The 19702-nt window shown below is 37.8% G+C and overlaps 1 protein-coding gene and 1 pseudogene across 15 annotated transcripts in view; one reads left to right on the top strand and one right to left on the bottom strand.

Annotated features, from left to right (window-relative positions):
• SLMAP (sarcolemma associated protein) overlaps positions 1–19702 on the bottom strand; it is a 182536-nt gene that overhangs the window by 131142 nt on the left and 31692 nt on the right. The window lies entirely within an intron of this gene.
• Positions 3644–4711, top strand: LOC104660201 (annotated as a pseudogene).

Genomic DNA, 19702 nt, shown 5'->3' with positions numbered 1-19702 from the left:
GAAAAAAATGCTTGAAGGGATTTCATATAGTCAAAAAGGTACAAGGAAAATCAGGAAAAGTACCATCCAAGAGGCCAGGGAAACAGCCAACGGCTAATACCTCCAACCAGTATACAAAGAGAAACCACAATGACTTGAAAAAGCCAACAGAGATCACAAGAGATCAAAAAAAGTCACATCAAATAACAATCTAGACTCTCTAATTCTGTTGTATTAACTCCTTGAAAATTAGCAGAACCTACTGGGACATTTCTTTCTGAGGTCTTAAAGTCGTGAAGCCAATCTGAGTACAAAAGACTAAAAAGACCAAACACAGATGTATCCCTACCTATAGGAGAAGATCATTTACAGTGGTAGATTATTTACAGTGAAGAAAATTATTATTATTGTAGTAAATTGGTACTACATATTTTTTATTTTTATTTTTTTGATTCAGGGTTTCACTCTGTTGCCCAGGCTGGAAAGTAGTGGCATAATTATGGCTCACTGCAGCCTCGACCTCCCAGACACAGGTGATGTTCCTACCTCAGCCCCCCAGGTAGTTGGGACTACAAGTGCACACCACTACACTCAGCTAATCTTTTGTATTTTTTGTAGAGATAAGGTTTTACCATTTTTGTAGAGAGGTTTCACCTAGGCTCAAGTGACCTCCTGCCTCAATCTCCCAAAGTGCTGGGATTATAGGCATGAGCCCCCACACCTGGCCAATGTATTTTTAATAAGTCAAAACTTATTGTCAGCGCAATAAAACAAATAGAAAATTTTTTATTTTATCATTCCTGACTTCTTAATCATCACACATTACCTCCTCACCTATGACTTCAAGTAAGCTCAACTACTGACAGTATAAATGTCTTACAGCCCTATATAACAAGGAAAAGCATTTAAGCATGGATGACGTAGAAACCTATGCTAGTAATTAGACAAAAATAATACAAATACAATAAAAATGTATCAGAAATGGAAATAATCTTTGATGTTAGATGAAAAAAGATGAAAAAAGGTGAAAATAAATAGAGCAAGAGTCAATTTCTGTTTCTTGCTTTTGGCTCTACTTTATCACTTTCTGGCGGACAACCTGTCAAACTAAAAAATCACTTACTCTTAAGATGACTGTACTATGCTATACTAACTGGGAGTGACTCATAAATGTTTGGTCCCACCCATACAGAAGAACTCTACAAGGAACTTTTAAAAAGTCAACAGGAAGCATATTTTCAGATGAGCACTTAAAGCAAAATCAGTAAAGAGTAGAAAGGACGTAACAGAATTATTTACTTGAAATGGAAAAGTTAATTGCATTTTCTTGGAGTGGGGTGCAGGAAACTCCCAAGGTGTGAGTCACTGGATTAAAGAACAACTGGATTCAGGATTTAGGCGAGCTAGAAAAGCAGGATTCAGAACACAGCAGAGCAAGTATGCAGCTCTCTGGCCCAAAAAGAAAAAAACCCATGTTGGATGTGTGCCTCCAGAGTTTGAGTCAGACAGAGAGAAAGACAGCGGAGAGGAAGGCATGGATAGATTTGACTTCAGCACATGGGAGAATCTAAAACTGTTTTATCTTTTGGTTTATTTCTTCCTTTATTTATATAGTACTAAAATATTTAAATTACATTCAAGCAAACAAGAATGAAAGCTATTTCAAAATCTCACATCTACAAGGATCTAGATGGCTTTGCCACAATGCTTGGCACACAGACTAGACCAACGAAGTTAATGTCATCACAACCTCTCTAGCATTAGCACTAACTTGATTTTGTTAATTTAGTATAACCAACAAATTTATAAAATATCTATTGCTATAGTTACTAGCAAGGAGGAATGCCTGTTTATTCACTAGAGTACATGCATTCATCTTGAATAAACTGACTACTTAACTCCTTGGCCTATTTATCTATCATAATCTTGATGGCCTTTTTTTAATACTGGAAAGAGAATTTACATATCTTATATACTCATGTTTCTGTCCTAATGAATGCAAACATGCCCAATTTCCATTTTTGTCATTTTTCATGGAATCAAAGTTTTCAAAGTTTATTTAGATGCTCACTGTTTTTATTTGCTTTCACTTGGTTTTAGACTGTAGTAGTTGTTCATCTACCAATAAATTCTGAAGTAGTTTTCATTACTACAGTCATACCGCATGTTTTAGAACTTTTCATTTACCTGCTCCAATCACTGCACTTTAACTCTCTTATACCATTTAATTATGTATTTCTTCTCAAGTATAGTGCTATCATCCATTTTTTAAAAGAAACTTTTCTTGTGGCTAAGCAATTACATAAAATTAAATGGGCTCCAGGCAATCCTACTCCTAGAGAAATTACCCAAGAGAAATGAAAGACACAAAGAATTGTACACAAATGTTCCTGGCAGTATTGTTCATAATAATCAAAAATTGGAAGTAATCTGAATGTCCATCAAACACTACATAAACAAAATATAGTATAGCTGAAATAAAAATGAATTAACTATTGATAGATGCTACAACATGCATGAACCTCAAAAACATAATGCTAAGTGAAAGAAACCAGCCAGATACAAAGTCTACATATTATATGACATTATTTGTTTGAAATTTCTAGAATATGCAAATCTATTATGGACAAAGAGCAGGGCAGGCACGGTGGCTCAAGCCTGGGAGGCTGAGGTGGGTGGATCACTTGAAGTCAGGAGTTCGAGACCAGCCTGGCCAACATGGTGAAACCCTGTCTCTACTAAAAATATTTTAAACAATTAGTCAGGCTTGGTGGCACAAGCCTGTAATCCCAGCTATTCAGGAGGTTGAGGCAGGAGAATCATTTGAACTCAGAAGACGGAGGTTGCAGTGAGCTGAGATCATGCCACTGCACTCCAGCCTGGGCAGAAAGAGCAAAACTCCATCTTAAAACAAACAAACAAACAAAAAACATACACACACACACACACACACACACAAAGAGCAGATTAGTAGTCGCCTAAGGCTGGCTTTGGGATATAGAATTAACAGCAAATGACACAGGGAATTTTTTTTGGAGTGATGCAATTATTTTATAGCTGAATTACAGTGATGGTTGCGTAACTGTATAGAATTACAAAAAAATCATTGACTTCAAGTATTTGACTTACGTTTATAATAAGTGAATTTTATGGAATGTAAATTATATCTCAATGAAGCTGTTTCTAAGAAGGCAAAGAACAGAAGAAGGATAAAAACAACAAAATATAAATATACACACATATTTTAAATAACCTTGAAACATAAAAATTTAAGGGAGTCAATTTGTTACTGTTGAATGTAGCAAGAAGTATTTAAATAATAAATATTCAGTGCTTCCAAGAGTACCATAAAAGAAACTTTTCACAAGCTGATCATCACGAGAATGCAAATGGGCACAACCTGTTGTGCCAACTGGCACAAACTACTGGAAAGTAGTTTGGCAAGGCATACCAAGAGAGCATTAAAAATGTGCTCTTTGATCTACTTCTGAGAATCTACCCTAAAGAAATAATTTAAAAAATGAATAAAGATCAGGGTATTAAGATACTGAGCAAAGCATGATTTACAATGGTTAAAAAAATAGTAAAAACAGTAAATATTCAACAATGGAAGAATGGACAAGAAAATTATAGCCTATCCATGAATACTATGTTCCCTTCAAAAATGTCTATGGGCCTGCAGCCTGGTGCAGAGTATAATAACATCCTGGCCACTGCTGCTTGCACTAGAGAGGAAGATGCCCACCTCCATCTCACCCTGTGTGGTGGGCTCACCCAGAAGCCAGCTAGCAGAGTGCTGGTAGCGTTCTGTAATTTTGCAAATGAGGCAAACTTGAAATTAAGAAATGTAACCTCAATGGTTGGAAGAGGGCTCTCCTATCACAATAGTGCTCACCAGGGAAGACGGACTCAAATATTAGAGGATGATGCAGACTGTTCATCAAATGGAATTAAAAAATGGACCCTTCTGTTTATACAGCTTATTTGCTGTATATTGTCACCAAAAATGACAGAAATTATTCATATTTCTGTCATTTTTGTGATGTCAGGAAGATTGCTGGGATGAGGAGGAAGGGAAGGACTTGAAGCCAGGATAAATTCCACAGATCATCTCATCACAGCCTGTTAGGCTCACGGCTTTAGCTTTACTCGTGAACTTTCTGTCCTAGAAATTCTTGCAGAGCTTACAGGACAAAGAGGAGGTTGTGCTAAAGGAAAAGTAGGATCAATGCATATGTATGCCAAGAACTTCTACAGGTGCCATGGCATTGTCAGAGCTCAGGTCTCCTGGGAGCTGCTATTGGCTTGGCCTGTGAGTATAACGGAAAAGATGAGGTCTGAATGACTTTATATTTGAGGCCTACGATACAGCCACTTTGTGGAAATTACCTCATATTTTCATCTGTGAGAAAAAAACTGCTATGGAATAAGGGCATCTGTTGAGACAGCAGCACCTCGCACTGATTACTGTAAGAGAGGCAATTTTGTACCTGGACTAAGATAGATAGAATGAATATTCTATGTGTCCATGAGGCAACAAAGTTTGCCTGTTGTATATCTGGAAAGGGGACCATACTGAAGAAGCTGCAGACTTACCATTATCAAGGCACAGTGTAAGTGATCCTGGAGTCAGTTGTACATAAGAAGAAATTCAAGAAGCAAGAGGACTGACTCTACTATGCTTCTCGAAGATAAAATGGTAAATAGCAATCTTGCCAGTGTTAAAGAATAAATGGACAGCCGGGCAGGGTGGCTCACGACTGTAATCCCAGCATTTTGGGAGGCTAAGGCAGGTGGATCACTTGAGGTCAGGAGTTCGAGACCAGCCTGGCCAGCATGGTGAAACCCCGTCTCTACTAAAAATACAAAAATGAGCCAGGTATGGTGGCGGATGACTGTAATCCCAGCTACCTTGGGAAGCTGAGGCAGGAAAATCGCTTGAGCCCAGGAGGCGGAGGTTGCAGTGAGCTGAGATGGCGCCACTACACTCCAGCCTGGGCTACAGAGCGAGACTCTGTCTCAAAAAAAAAGAATGAAAGGAAACCGATGTTGATACAACTGATCCCAAACTGCCTTTGGAAGAATTAGGCCAGTACATTTATTGCATTTCGAAGTTTATGACGTAAATCAGTGGATCCAGTTTAAGTAGATTTTTATTTTTTTAAGACTGGGTCTTACTCTGTTGCCCAGGCTGGATTGCAGTGGTGCAATCATAGCTCACTGTAACCTCAAATCTCTGGGCTCATGCAATCCCGCTGCTTTAGCCTCCAGAGTAGAATCAGATCATTCTAAGGGAGACTGTAAATTTACTATTATGCCTCAATGGAACATCCATGGTCAACTGTAAGAAACTTTGTATTCTTAACTTTGTTAAAACAAGCAAATCAAAAAGCTTGCGAATATGTTTGTACTATGGCATAAAATAAAGTTTTAAAAGTTGGGAAAAAAATTTAATGAGTACCAAAGGTCCAGTGGTGCAATAAAAAACACATTGTCCTGATGTTCCAGAGCTTCCCAATTTTCCTCCACAGAAGCAAACATGTTATCAGCCTCTTATATATTAAAAAATGGAAATTTTAACTGAAAAAAAAAAAAGAAAACCAGCAAACACAAAAAGCTCAAGATGTTTAAAGGAAAAGCTCAAAAATTCTTACTTTCAGAAAGGAAAACATGTGGAGAGGAATATAAATACTAAGTAATTAACAGGACCCAAGTTAGCAGAAGATACAAAAAGTAAACACGGGTAATTTGGAGGCATTGAGTTAAATCTCTGCAACACATAGGGTAGCAATTCTTTGACCTTAGGCAAACAACATCCTAAAATAAAATCCAGTCCCTAAGGCAAGAGCCTTTTCCTCCACCAGTAGGTCACAAAACTGTCTTGGGCTGGCTTTACCTAACTGTCAAGCCAGAAGACACAATACCTCACTCCTGTAATGGGTTAGCTAGGTATATTTAATGAACAAAAGTTACTACGGTTAGCAAAGAATATCCTTTAACATCTGTGATAAGTATCCCTTAATATCTGTTATTGTATCCCTTAACTGTGGCAAACTCCTACCTTTTGCTTCCTGGCAATGTTACTCTAACTTACACTCTAACACAGAAATGATGACTGGACTCCTGCGTTGGGCTGCTTCTGTAGCTACACCATGCAGAGATGGGGTGAGCTTCTGAAGATCTAAGAATAAATATATTAAAATATAATTTCCATTCTTACCCCTATAAGGAAATAATATAATCATGTTTATTACGACTGCAACTATAAACTGAGTGAGGTACTCCAGAGTGACTTGCTCACTGATATTTCCAAAGCAATACGATAACTGAGTCACTATTCACTGAAGACTTATCTCATATAGACAGTGAAATAAAATAATATTATAAAAGTAACATTTCTGCAGTCTTTGTTCAGAGTTCCAAAAGTGAATTTCAATATGGTTGGTGACTCTGAAAGTGATTTTTAGATTTATCTCTTAATAGCATTTGGCTACATTTCTTTTTCTGGGATTAAGTTAAATAACATCTATGCATCAATTGAGTTAAACTAGAGGTCATGCTTTACCAACTTTTAGCTGAGTTTATGTTATAATGTTAGCTTTTCCTAGAATAGGCTAGTCAACTGAGCTATAATATGTATTCTCTTGGGTTTTATGCCATTTCCTAAATTTAAAATTAAAACATCAGTTGAAGGAAAATAGCTACAACCTAACAGCCCATGCAACTTAGATTAAGCTACATACAACATTAGTTTCAAAACAAAGAGCCAGAAAACACTCTAGAAAATCAAGTGTGAGATTTTTAGTGCTAAAAAGGACTACAAAATGCCCTCATCAATGAGGTAACTTAGGGCCCCAAAGCAGCTGCCTATATAAGAACAAGACAAGTAAACAAAACAAGTCCAAAGTCCACAATATTCAACTTCACAAATAGATAGCCTCAGCAATCCTGAAAATATCTAAATAAAAAATTAGTTAAACTTTCAAATGATAGACAAATTCAAGAAACCACCCACCTAACTAAAAATATTCTTGGTAATAAATGACTGCTTAGAAAGCAGCTTACATACCAATAAAATTAGTTAACATTTATTTAGTTTTTACTGTGTGCCATGCCATGTATGCCTTTACATATATTAACTCATTTAATTCTCACAGCCCCATGAGGTATTACTATTATCTGCACTTTATAAATGAAAAAACCCCTAAGGCACAATGAAGCTAAATTTCTTGCCAAAAGTCACCAGGTAATAAGAGGTGAAACTAGGATATGAACTCATGCAGTGACCTCCACAACTGTCATCCCTAATTCCTCACTCCTGACTTCCAGATCTTTACCACTCTACCATACAGTCTTTATTTTAGTCCAACTCATCACTTTGCAGATAAGCAAACTGTGCTCCTCAAGGAAGAGATAAAATTCATTCAAGGTTTATAACTATTTAATAACATAACTGGTACTAAACTCAGGTTTCCTATTCACATTATGAGGTTTTTCACCACACTTAATCTTTTTCAAAAATAATTTTACTTTGTTTTTTCAAGTATAAAATACTCATTGTTGAAATCAGAAGAATATAATAAAGTACAGAAGAAAATTGAAATAACATCTCCCAGCTTCCAAGAATAACCACTGTCAACAGTTTAACATATTGCTTTATATGCATTACACGACTAACATTCCACTCTCCTGTCTCGTTTTTTGTTTTGTTTTGTTTTGTTTTGGAGATGGAGTTTCATTCTTGTTGCCCAAGCTGGAGTGCAATGGCGCAATCTTGGCTCACTGCAACCTCCGCCTCATGGATTCAAGTGATTCTCCTGCCTCAGGCTCCCGAGTAGCTGGGACTACAGGCACCCGCTACCACGCCCGGCTAATTTTCTTTTTTCAGTAGAGACGAGCTTTCTCCATGTTGGTCAGGCTGGTCTCAAACTCCCGACCTTAGGTGATCTGCCCGCCTCAGCCTCCCAAAGTGCTGGGATTACAGGTGTGAGCCACCGCACCTGGCTTTTTTTTTTTTTTTTAAAGATACAGGATCTCACTCTGTCACTTAGGCTGGAGGGCAGTGGTACAATCATAGCTCACAGTAACCTCCAACCCCTGGGCTTAAGTGATCCTTCTGCCTCTCAGACTCCCAAGCAGCTAGGACTATAGGCACAAGCCACCATGCTTGGCTACTCTAAAAAAAAAAAAATTGTAGAGATGGGGGGTCCTACTACGTTGCCCAAGCTGGTCTCAAACTCCTGGCCTCAAGTGATCTCTCACCTCAGTCTCCCAAAGTGCTGAGATTACAGACATGAGCCACCATATCCAGCCCCTTGCCTTGAATTTTTAAAAAATTTTAGAGACATATTCTACATATAGTTGTGTTTTTGACATTTTCACTGATATCATCCCATGGCATTAAATATTTTTGACAATGTGACTTAATGGCTATATGACATTTCATAAATTTCATTAATTTATTTAACCATATGTCTACTGACTATATGTGGTTACTTTTACAATCAGTGTCTGTGATGAAACTGTTATACACACATCTTTATGTAACATCTCTGATAATGTTCTTAGATTAGGTCTCTAGAAATGACATTACTGTGACTTAAAGGGTATAACAGCTAATACTTATATGGTGATCATTGCAAAACCATTCTAAGTGCTTTGCAGATATTCTAAGTTATATATATCCACAGATATTCTAAATGCTTTACAGCTATATCCTAGCTAATCCTTGCAATAGTCCTATGAGGGAGGAAATGAAGGTCCAGAGAGAACAAGTGACTTGTCCAAAATCAGCCAGGAAGTGACACAGCCACGATTCACACCTAGGTAATTAGGCTTCACGATCCATGCTCTTAATTACTAGGCTAGACTATTCTAATTCCACACTCTTTCAACCACATCATGCAAAGTCTCCTGGAAGTTTATTACAAATACACAAAACAGCTGAGGAACTTTTATTTTACTAAACATCCCAGAAGACTCTACCGTTTGAAAACTACTATCCTGATCTTAACAACAACAAAAAAGAGCAGAACACTTAATAAAACTCCTCCCATAAAACCTTTGATAGTTATATTGGTGGATGTTTTAAATACAGAAGCGAGAATCAAGTAAGAGAGTACTAAAAATGGTCAAAATACATGTTCATGGCCTTAGATTAGGCAATGGCTTCTTAGAAATGACACCAAAGGCACAAGTGACAACATAAATTAAAAATGTTTTAATTACTAAAAATTACTTATAAAAATAAAAATAGATAAATTGGACTTCATAAAAATTAAAAATGTTTACACTTTAAAAGATACTATCAGGACGAATACTATATGATTCCACTTACTTGAGGCACCTAGAATAGGCAAAGTCCTAGAGACAGAAAGTAGAAGAGATGTTACTAGGGGCTGGGGGAGGGGAAAAAGGAGAGTTTTTATTTAATGGGTACAGTGTTTCTGTTTGGGATGATGAAAAAGTTCTGGAACGCCGGGCGCGGTGGCTCACGTCTGTAATCCCAGCACTTTGGGAGGCCAAGACGGGCGGATCATGAGGTCAGGAGATCGAGACCATCCTGGCTAACATGGCGAAACTCCGTCTCTACTAAAAAATACAAAAAATTAGCCGGGTGTGGCTGTAGTCCCAGCTACTCAGGAGGCTGAGGCAGGAGAGTGGCGTGAACCCAGGAGGCAGAGCTTGCAGTGAATTGAGATCGTGCCACTGCACTCCAGCCTGGGCGACAAAGAGAGACTCCATCTCAAAAAAAAAAAAAAAAAGTTCTGGAAATGGGGGTTATAGTTGCACAACACTGTGAATGTACTTAATGCCAATGAAATGTACACTTAAAATTGTACAAATGGTACATTTTATGTTATGCATATTTTACCGCAATCAACAAAAAAAGATACCACCAAGACAACCCACAGAATGAGAGAAAACACTTATAAATCATTTATCTGATACAGGAATTATATCCTGAATATACAACTCAACAATAAAAAGATAATCCAATTTTTCTTTTCTTTTTCTTTCTCTTTGTTTTTTTTTGAGACAAAGTCTCTCTCTGTTGCCCAGGCTGGAGTACAGTGGTGTGATCTCAGCTCACACTGCAACCTCTGCCTGCCAGGCTCAAGCCATTCTCCTGCCTCAGCCTCCTGAATAGTTGGGACTACAGGCGCACGCCACCATGCCCGGTTAATTTTTTGTATTTTTAGTGGAGATGGGGTTTCACCATGCTGGCCAGGCTGGTCTCAAACTCCTGACCTCGTGATCCACCTGCCTCGGCCTCCCAAAGTGCTGGGATTACAGGCGTGAGCCACCATGCCCGGCCCCAATTTTTCAAATAGATATAAATCAATATTTCTCCAAAAAAGATACATACAAATGTCTGATAAGGACATGAAATGATGCTTAATTATTAGTCATTAGATTATCAGATTATTAGTCATGAGAGAAATACAAATCAAAATCATTAGATAACATTTCATACCCATCTGATGGCTACAAAAAAGACCAACATTAAGAAATACTGACCAGGAAGTGGAGAAATTCCTGGTGGGAATGGTTTAGGCACTTTGGAAAACATTTCGGCAGTTCCTCAAAATGTTAAACATGGAGTTAACATATTACCTAACAATTCCATTCCAAGGTATGTAGCCAAGAGAGCTGAGCACAAATTCACACAAAAGCTTGTATACAAACTTTTTTAGTGATATTATTCATAACATCTGAAAGTAGAAAATAGAAACTCAAATGTCCATCAGCTGATTAATGGATAAATAAAATGTGGTAGCTATCTCCACAATGGAATTTTATCCAGCAATGCAATACCTATATAAACTAGAACTTAGAGGAACCTTGAAAATGCTAAATGAAAGAAGCCAGACACAAAAGACCACATGTTGTATCATTCCATCGATACAAAATGTCCAGATAGGCAAATCTAGATACAGAAAGCAGATTAGTGGTTGCCAGGGTCTGAAGGGAGGAGAAAATGGGTGTGTGTGTGTGGGGGGGGGGGGTGACTGCTGATGAATACAAAGTTTCTTTTGGGGGTGATGAAAATGTTCTAGAATTAGGTAGTGGTAATAGATGCACAATTTTTGTGAATATACTAAAGACCACTATAGTGTACACTTAAAAAGTAAAAATGAACTAAAGGCCGGGTGCAGTGGCTCACGCCTGTAATCCCAGCACTTTAGGAGGCCAAGGCGGGCGGATCACGAGGTCAGGAGATCGAGACCATCCTGGTTAACATGGTGAAACCCCCTCTCTACCAAAAATACAAAAAATTAGTCGGGCGTGGTGGTGGGCACCTGTAGTCCCAGCTACTCGGGAGGCTGAGGCAGGAGAATGGCATGAGCCCTGGAGGCGGAGCTTGCAGTGAACCGAGATCGTGCCACTGCACTCCAGCCTGGATGACAGTGAGACTCCATCTCAAAAAAAAAAAAAAAAAAAAAAGAACTAAAATGGTTGAGAAATTCATTTAAAAAATACATTTTGAAATAAAGTGCTTATAAGTGGTAATATAAGACTGTAAGTATGTGAATTTTGAGAATCAGGACAGTAAAAGCCAAAGGATAAAGACGAAGTCTTTGTAAAGGTAACTACAGACAATGGAGACAGAGATGGAAATGTCAAAACTGTCAGAAAATTGAGAACCAGGAGAGTATAGTGTATGAACAGAATTTTGAAAAGTTCTATTAAAATGCATACTAAGGAAGTTAGAAAAGTGAGTTTCAGAATAGGGAGAAAATAAAAAGAATAGCCACCAAAACTAAATAACTGAATAACTCATCTAAAAAGTTTCCTGATGACTTTAAAAAACTATTTTTTTGTTTTTAAGAAAGGGTCTCTCTCTCTGTTACCCAGGTTGGAATACAGTAACTCAAACACATCTCACGGCAGCCCCAACCTCTTGGGCTAAAGTGATCCTCCCATCTCAGAGTCCTGAGTATCTGGGGCTACAGGAACACACCATCACATCTAGTTTTTGTTTTTCTTTTTAAGAGAGACAGGATCTCACTTTGTTGCCCAGGCTGGCTGATCTTGAACTTCTGGGCTCAAGTGATCCTCCCACCTCAGCCTCCCAAAGTGTTGGGATTACAGGAATGAGCCACCACACCAGCTTTAAAAAATAAGCCAAGGTTTACCCATCAGAAAAGAACAAGGTAAAGAAGGTATGTACATTATCTAAATTCATAAAACTGAAGGAGAAATGGGCAGATTTCACCAAATGCTAGTAATTGAGGACAAAACTAAAATTTAACCAGAATACTCTGGAAATGTATGAAAGTACTGCTATTACACAGTAAATTAATAGGACAAATTAATTATGTTGGATTTGCTGTCAATATTTCAGAAACACTCTCATTTGTTCTAAATAGGCTGAGGTAATGACGAAAGATGAATGATGGCATATTGAACACTAGGATGTCAGCTCCATGGGGACAGAAACCTTTATTGATTATAGAATTGAGTTCAGCACACAGGAAGTATTCAATGTTAGCTAAATTAATCAATAGCACTTTGAAATCTATAAAATATCATATATGTTTTAGAAATTCATATCTAGAAATGAAATGTTAATGAATTTAAAAAGTCATTGATACCTGCGATCTAAAACTAGAGTTTCAGGGAAGAAAAGAATTAACCTCAAAATATTACACTGACTGGAAGGACGTAAGAAGCCTATAGAGTGTAGTGGTGTATGCCTGTAGTCCTAACTATTTGGAGCCTGATGTGGGAGGATCACTTGAGCTCAAGAGGATTTTTTTTGTTTTTTTTTATTTAGACAGGTTCTCGCTCTGTCACCTGGGCCACAGTGCAATAGCACCATTTTGGCTCACTGCAACCTTGGCCTCCTGAACTCAAGTGATCCTCCCACTTCAGCCTCCCAAGTTGCTGGGACCACAGGTGCACACCACAACACTCAGATAATTTTTGCAATTTTTTGGTAGAGATGGGGTTTTGCCATGTTGCCCAGGCTGGTCTTGAACTCCTGAGCTCAAGCAATCCACCCCACTTAGCCTCTCAAAATGCTGGGATTGCAGGCGTTGAGTCACTGCACCTGGCCAAACCCAGGAGTTTGAGTTCAGCCTGGGCAACATAAAGTAGCCCAGACTTTTAAAATATTTTTTAAAAAATTAAAAAGCCCACATAACTTGCTAGTATTGTCAAATGTTTAAACATATTAATAAATTTCCCATATTTTTTATACTGTCAATATTATAAAAAATATAAATAAGTCTATACATTTCTAAAGAGTTAACTACTTAAATGGTACAAATACCTACACAGTCAGAATTCATCATGGTCAATTTAAAGAAACACACAATATAGAATATAAAATCCCCTATAGATGAAGATATAATTTAAGTGAAACAGAATAGACAAAACCAATACTGAGTAGATCTAAAGAGAAAATATAAAACCTAACTGTTAAAACCTATTCAATATTAATTAAACTAAGAACAATAAACACAGAAGAAAATAAGACAGTCCCTGGACTTAAAAGAATTCAGTCACTATTGTAGTTTTTTAATTATGTTTTTCTTTAAAATTTAGGCAAGGATGATTTCTAACAATGACTGTTTCAGCTAGTTTACTTTTAAGTTTACAGGGAGAAGAAGATAGACATTGCTCTTACTTAAAGCATTAATATATATAAAAAGTGTAAATAGTACCATACCATCAAAATAAAGGTGTTTTATATAAAAATATTACTAAGAAGGTTGCATCTAAATATTTACTCAACACAATTATTACAACATTTTGTTCTTCAAATCAAAGTGCTCTGTTGTTAAAGATAAATGTCACTAGTTAGTTTAATTCACTTACCTTCTTTTTACGTAAGATACTTGCAGATAATTGACATGAAATTAAAGCTTTAACTCAAGTTCAAACAATTCCCTTTGAACATAATAAAAAGACAGGCCACTAAAATATCCTGATATACTTCTTACATTTTAATACTGTTTTCAATTTATCTGTTAAGTACTGTTTTTTAATCTAAAATATCAAGCCAAATTTGAGATCATTAATAGATCATTAATAAAGAGAGCTATTAAAATTAATGAATCAGTTTCAACTCTAAAGTTTAGTAAAAGATATAAATTGGTTCAAATATGAGAGATCTCTACTATTCATTAAAATTGTAAGTTTTAAATACTTAATCTGGGCCCGGTGCGTGGTGGCTCATGCCTGTAATCCCAGCACTTTGGGAGGCCGAGGCAGGTGGATCATGAGGTCAGGAGATCGAGACCATTCTAGCTAACACGGTGAAACCCCATCTCTGTTAAAAATGCAAAAAATCATCTGGGCAAGGTGGCGGGCACCTATAGTCCCAGCTACTCGGGAGGCTGAGGCAGGAGAATGGCGTGAACCCAGGAGGCGGAGCTTGCAGTGAGCCGAGATCGTGCCATTGCACTCCAGCCTGGGTGACAGAGTGAGACTCTGTCTCAAAAAATAAAAATAAAAAATAAATAAAATAAACTTAATCTGAGCCAATTTAGATACTATGCAAAAAAAAAAAAAAGGAATTTTTGGATTTTCTGTTGAAATAGAAATTCATTTGATAGTTTATTGAAATGAACTTTAAAAGAATAGTCATAACTCAGAAAATCATTCATACCCTTTTTTCCCCCTTCTCAAACTGTTTTTCAAGACCCTCAGAAATTTACACCCTGCTTCAGGGATGTTGTATCTTAGTAGCAGAGCCGTATTTACAATAAGGAAGTGACAGTGCAGATTCTGGGTTTTGACATACATGCTTTACAATAGAAAACATTGTGCAAGTAAAGAGTACTAAGGCTCAGAGCTACCACATATACTAAATAAAATGATACTTTTTTTTTTCTTTTTTTCTTTTTGGTACAGTCTCAGCTCACTGCAACCTCTACCTCCTGGATTCAAGCAATTCTCCTGCCTCAGCCTCCCAAGCAGCTGGAATTACAGGCATGCTCCACAATACCTGCCTAATATTTTTCGTATTTTTAGTAGAGATAGGGTTTCGCCATGTTGGCCAGGCTGGTCTCGAACTCCTGACCTCAAGTGATCTGCCCGCCTCAGCCTCCCAAAGTACTGGGATTACAAGCATGAGCCAATGCATCTGTCCAATTTTTTAAAAGTAAGACTGCTGCTATATTTACACTGGGCTGAAACTCATAAGCCATTCCTCTTCCCCCATGCCCTGTCCAAATAAGTTTTTCCATCCTAGAACTCAGAAAATGTATCTAATATATATATATATATATATTTCAGTATATCCTTATGATCTTTATATTCATGGATATTATTTTCTAAAATTGAAATTATTTTATGTGACCCCTTTGCTCCAAAGCAACTTAATTATGTTTTCAAAATTTACAGTGAATATTTAATACTTCTCTTCTACTTAAAATTAACAACTTAATTTCTAGCTACCTAGTTTATAGAATACTTCCACATACATGACCTCATTTTATATGGTATAAATTCAGGAGAACTATTAGTCTTACGTGTTTAATAACTGCTTGATGGTTTCATTTTTACTTAATGTTGAAAGTACATTTTAAAAACTCACATATTTAGCACCTATTACAAAAACAAGAACACAAAACTAGAAAACTACAAAACTATACAAATAGAAAGTAAGTGATTAAATTAACATAAACAGGTAGAATTTGATAATTCACAAAATATATATCTACTGCAAAAAGATTAATATTTTACCACAGTGTTCCACTTTTTTTTTTTTCTTAACCTTGGTTTATAAGCTCTTATAACCCTTCTTTAAAAATCAGGTGTTTATCAGGATCAATACTAAAACATTTAATCCTTTTGTTATAAGATCTATGATCTTGGCCAAACGTAAAGTAACAATCATTCATCCCCATAGTATGTAGTCCTTCGCCTCTCATTCATATGCTTTGGACATAGTAAGAGCTGAGTGTATACTTAGCTATCCACATACATATTTACACATATACACACACAAACTTTTCATAGAATTAATTTTTGCTATCAACAGAAATGCAAAGATAAGTTTCTGGCTTTAAGAACTCAGAACATTATTGGCTGGGCGCAGTGGCTCACGCCTGTAATCCCAGCACTTCGGGAGGTGAGGCAGGTGGATCACCTAAGGTCAGGAGTTCAAGACCAGCATGGCCAGCATGGTGAAACCCCGTCTCTAGTAAAAATAAAAAAATTAGCCAGGAGTGGTGCTGGGCACCTATAATCCCAGCTACTTGGGAGGCTGAGGCAGGAGAATCGCTTGAACCCAGGAGGCGGAGGTTGTAGTGAGCCAAGACCGTGCCATTGCACTCCAGCCTGGGTGACAGAGTAAGACTGTGATTCAAAAACAAAACAAAATAAAACAAACAAACAAAAATAACTCAGAACATGACATTTTGGACTTGATGATAACGAAAAAAAGAACTCAGAGCATCAAAAAAATCTATGGGAATATCATCTATAGCTGCTGAATTTCTAATTTGTGCTGAATTACAGAGTTTTAACATTTCCATATATATTTTTTTAACAATGTGACTCATGTTGACAAAGATTCTTTGCTTGGCCAAACTTTACTTGGGCTTATTAACTTTCTTCTAGGCTCATCCGTGTACTTCCTTGTAAAATCCAGTTTTAGCCAAAGAACCTTGCTAAGTCAGTTTAGCCAGAACCCCCTCAACCTCGATATCTGATCATCCTTGATGTATGATCAGGTTCCTCATCATCTACCATCCCTCAGGTGATGTCTGAACACCCTGGCCTGACTCCACCAAGAATCCTGTTAAGCCGGTTTAGCCAGAATTCCCCTTATCCCTGATGTTTCCTCTTAGTAATTTTCCATCCACTGACCCTCACACTGGTCCTTGGCTATAGATTCCCCCTTGCCCATGCTGTATTCAGAGTGAGCCCAGTTTCTCTCTACCCTCGCCTCGCAATCCCCACACCCCACTGCAGTGGTTTGTATACCTATCTCAATGGTCCTGAATAAATCTTCCTTACTATGCTTTAACAAGTATCACTGAATAATTTTTTCTTACCAACATCCCATTTGCACTAATTTATTCAACTCTGTAAGATTTCAATTTACACATAAGTCTATTGAGAAATTAATCTGGACAGAGAGTGCCTGACCTGTACTGCTTTTTTTATGCCCCATTTCCCCCGACATGCAAGGGCAGAACCACCACAGGCTCCTTGGCAATAGCAAGGATTGAAACTGGGGAAAAACAAATGATCACCACTGAAGTATATAAACACTACCTTTCTTATGGAAATAATTACTCTCTGGATCCACTTATAGTAATGCATGTACAGAACTGTCACACTCCCTAACTTACTGCCTTCTTAACCAACTGCCAGCGAGCTTCCACATTCATCACTCTACTGAACAACCAGCCCTCAAGCCATTGATGAGACAGACCCATACCTGACAAGTCCAAGGACTACTTTAAACCCTTATAATGTGGCATTTGAGAGTTATTCACAACTCTCTTCTCAAAAACTCTCCCCTGCCTTATACTTCACAAATCTAATCTCTCCTCGTCCTCCTACTTCTCTGGATGGACTTTTAAGTCTGCCTTTTTTTTCCCTGCTAGCTGTTCAAATGTTGGTCATTCCCAGGGTTCTTCCCCAGTCTCTACTTTTCTAGCGATACACAAACTTCCCTGGGAGTGTATTTCCTGTAGCCTTCACTACATGGGCTGATAACTCCCAAGTATAGCTCCCTCTATCCAGATGATTTGGCTACACACCAAGAATTTACCTCTAACTGTCCTTTTCACTGTATCACTCTACCAAGTCCGCTCGCCTCTAGGCACAAAGCCAATGTCTTCCACATTATCACCATGACTGTTATTCTATCAACAAAGAATTAACCATGTGATTCTATTACTTAAAATCTTATCAAACTCCGCACCACCTGTTCCTAAAGGAAAAAACAGCATGACGCTAAAGTCCTTCAAGATTTGGAACAAATCTACCTTTTCTGCCTCATCCCCTGTCCTCTCTCCTGTATGATTCACAAAAATTACTCAGTTTCTATAAAACACCACTGTTTTTACTCCTTTATGCTATCACTCATGATGTATATTAGTGCTGCCTAGAATGTACTTCCCCTCATTTGCATGACAAAGTCTTGCTCTTCTTTCAAGGCTTGTTTCAGCTGTCACCCGTAGAGAAACCATTCTAATCCTTCTTTCTTCACCGTCTTATCATTGGTCATTCCATCCTAAACATTTCAACTGCAGTTCATTTGACTAGTACCTCTCTTGGTAATTATTTCCCAGTATTGGAATTATCTAGAGACATATTCACTTATGTAGAATTCCGAAAAGCAAGGATCCTATCTTTCACTCCTATATCCCATTCAGCTGGCAAATATGCCACATAGGAGATGCTCAATAAAGAGCTGCCTGGCCAGGCACGGTGGCTCACGCCTGTAATCTCAGCACTCTTGGGAGGCTGAGGTGGGCATATCACTTGGGGTCAGGAGTTCAAGATCAGCCTGGCCAATATGGTGAAACCCCGTCTCTACTAAAAATACAAAAATTACCTGGGTATCGTGGCGCATGCCTGTAATCCCAGCTACTTGGGCGGCTGAAGCAGGAGAATTGCTTGAACCTGAGAGACAGAGGTTGCAGTGAGTGGAGATTGCACCACTACACTCCAGCCTGGGCGACAGAGTGAGACTCTGTCACAAAAAAGAAAGAGATGCCCAATAAGCAAATGCTACATAATTCATGTCACTTCCTATTTTATATATGCTAATGTTTGACCCCATGAACTAATCTATCCCAGATTGTACCTTGAAAATATATTGTGTAACAAAAAAAGAGAATTTTAGACCAGTATCCCTGATGAACACCGATGCAAAAATCCTCAATAAAATACTGGCAAACCAAATCCAGCAGCACATCATAAAGCTTATCCACCATGATCAAGTGGGCTTCATTCCTGGGATGCAAGTCTGGTTCAACATATGCAAATCAATAAACGTAATCCAGCATATGAACAGAACCAAAGACAAAAACCACATGATTATTTCAATAGATGCAGAAAAGGCCTTTGACAAAATTCAACAGCCCTTCATGCTAAAAACTCTCAATAAATTCGGTATTGATGGAATGTATCTCAAAATAATAAGAGCTATTTATGACAAACCCACAGCCAATATCATACTGAATGGGCAAAAACTGGAAGCATTCCCTTTGAAAAATGGCACAAGACAGGGATGGCCTCTCTCACCACTCCTATTCAACATAGTGTTGGAAGTTCTGGCCAGGGCAATCAGGCAGGAGAAAGAAACAAAGGGTATTCGGTTAGGAAAAGAGGAAGTCAAATTGTCCCTGTTTGCAGATGACATGATGGTATATTTAGAAAACCCCATCGTCTCAGCCCAAAATCTCCTTAAGCTGATAAGCAACGTCAGCAAAGTCTCAGGATACAAAGTCAATGTGCAAAAATCACAAGCATTCTTATACACCAATAACAGACAAACAGAGAATCAAATCATGAGTGAACTCCCATTCACAATTGCTTCAAATAGAACAAAATACCTAGGAATCCAACTTACAAGGGATGTGAAGGACCTCTTCAAGAACTACAAACCACTGCTCAATGAAATAAAAGAGGACACAAACAAATGGAAGAACATTCCATGCTCATGGATAGGAAGAATCAATATCGTGAAAACGGCCACACTGCCCAAGGTGATTTATAGATTCAGTGTCATCCCCATGAAGCTACC

Source organism: Rhinopithecus roxellana, chromosome 1 (genome assembly GCF_007565055.1).
Source record: "Rhinopithecus roxellana isolate Shanxi Qingling chromosome 1, ASM756505v1, whole genome shotgun sequence".
In the NCBI taxonomy this organism is placed as follows: domain Eukaryota; kingdom Metazoa; phylum Chordata; class Mammalia; order Primates; family Cercopithecidae; genus Rhinopithecus; species Rhinopithecus roxellana.
Note: the sequence above shows the minus strand (reverse complement) of the source record. Positions and strands in the feature narration are given on the sequence as shown.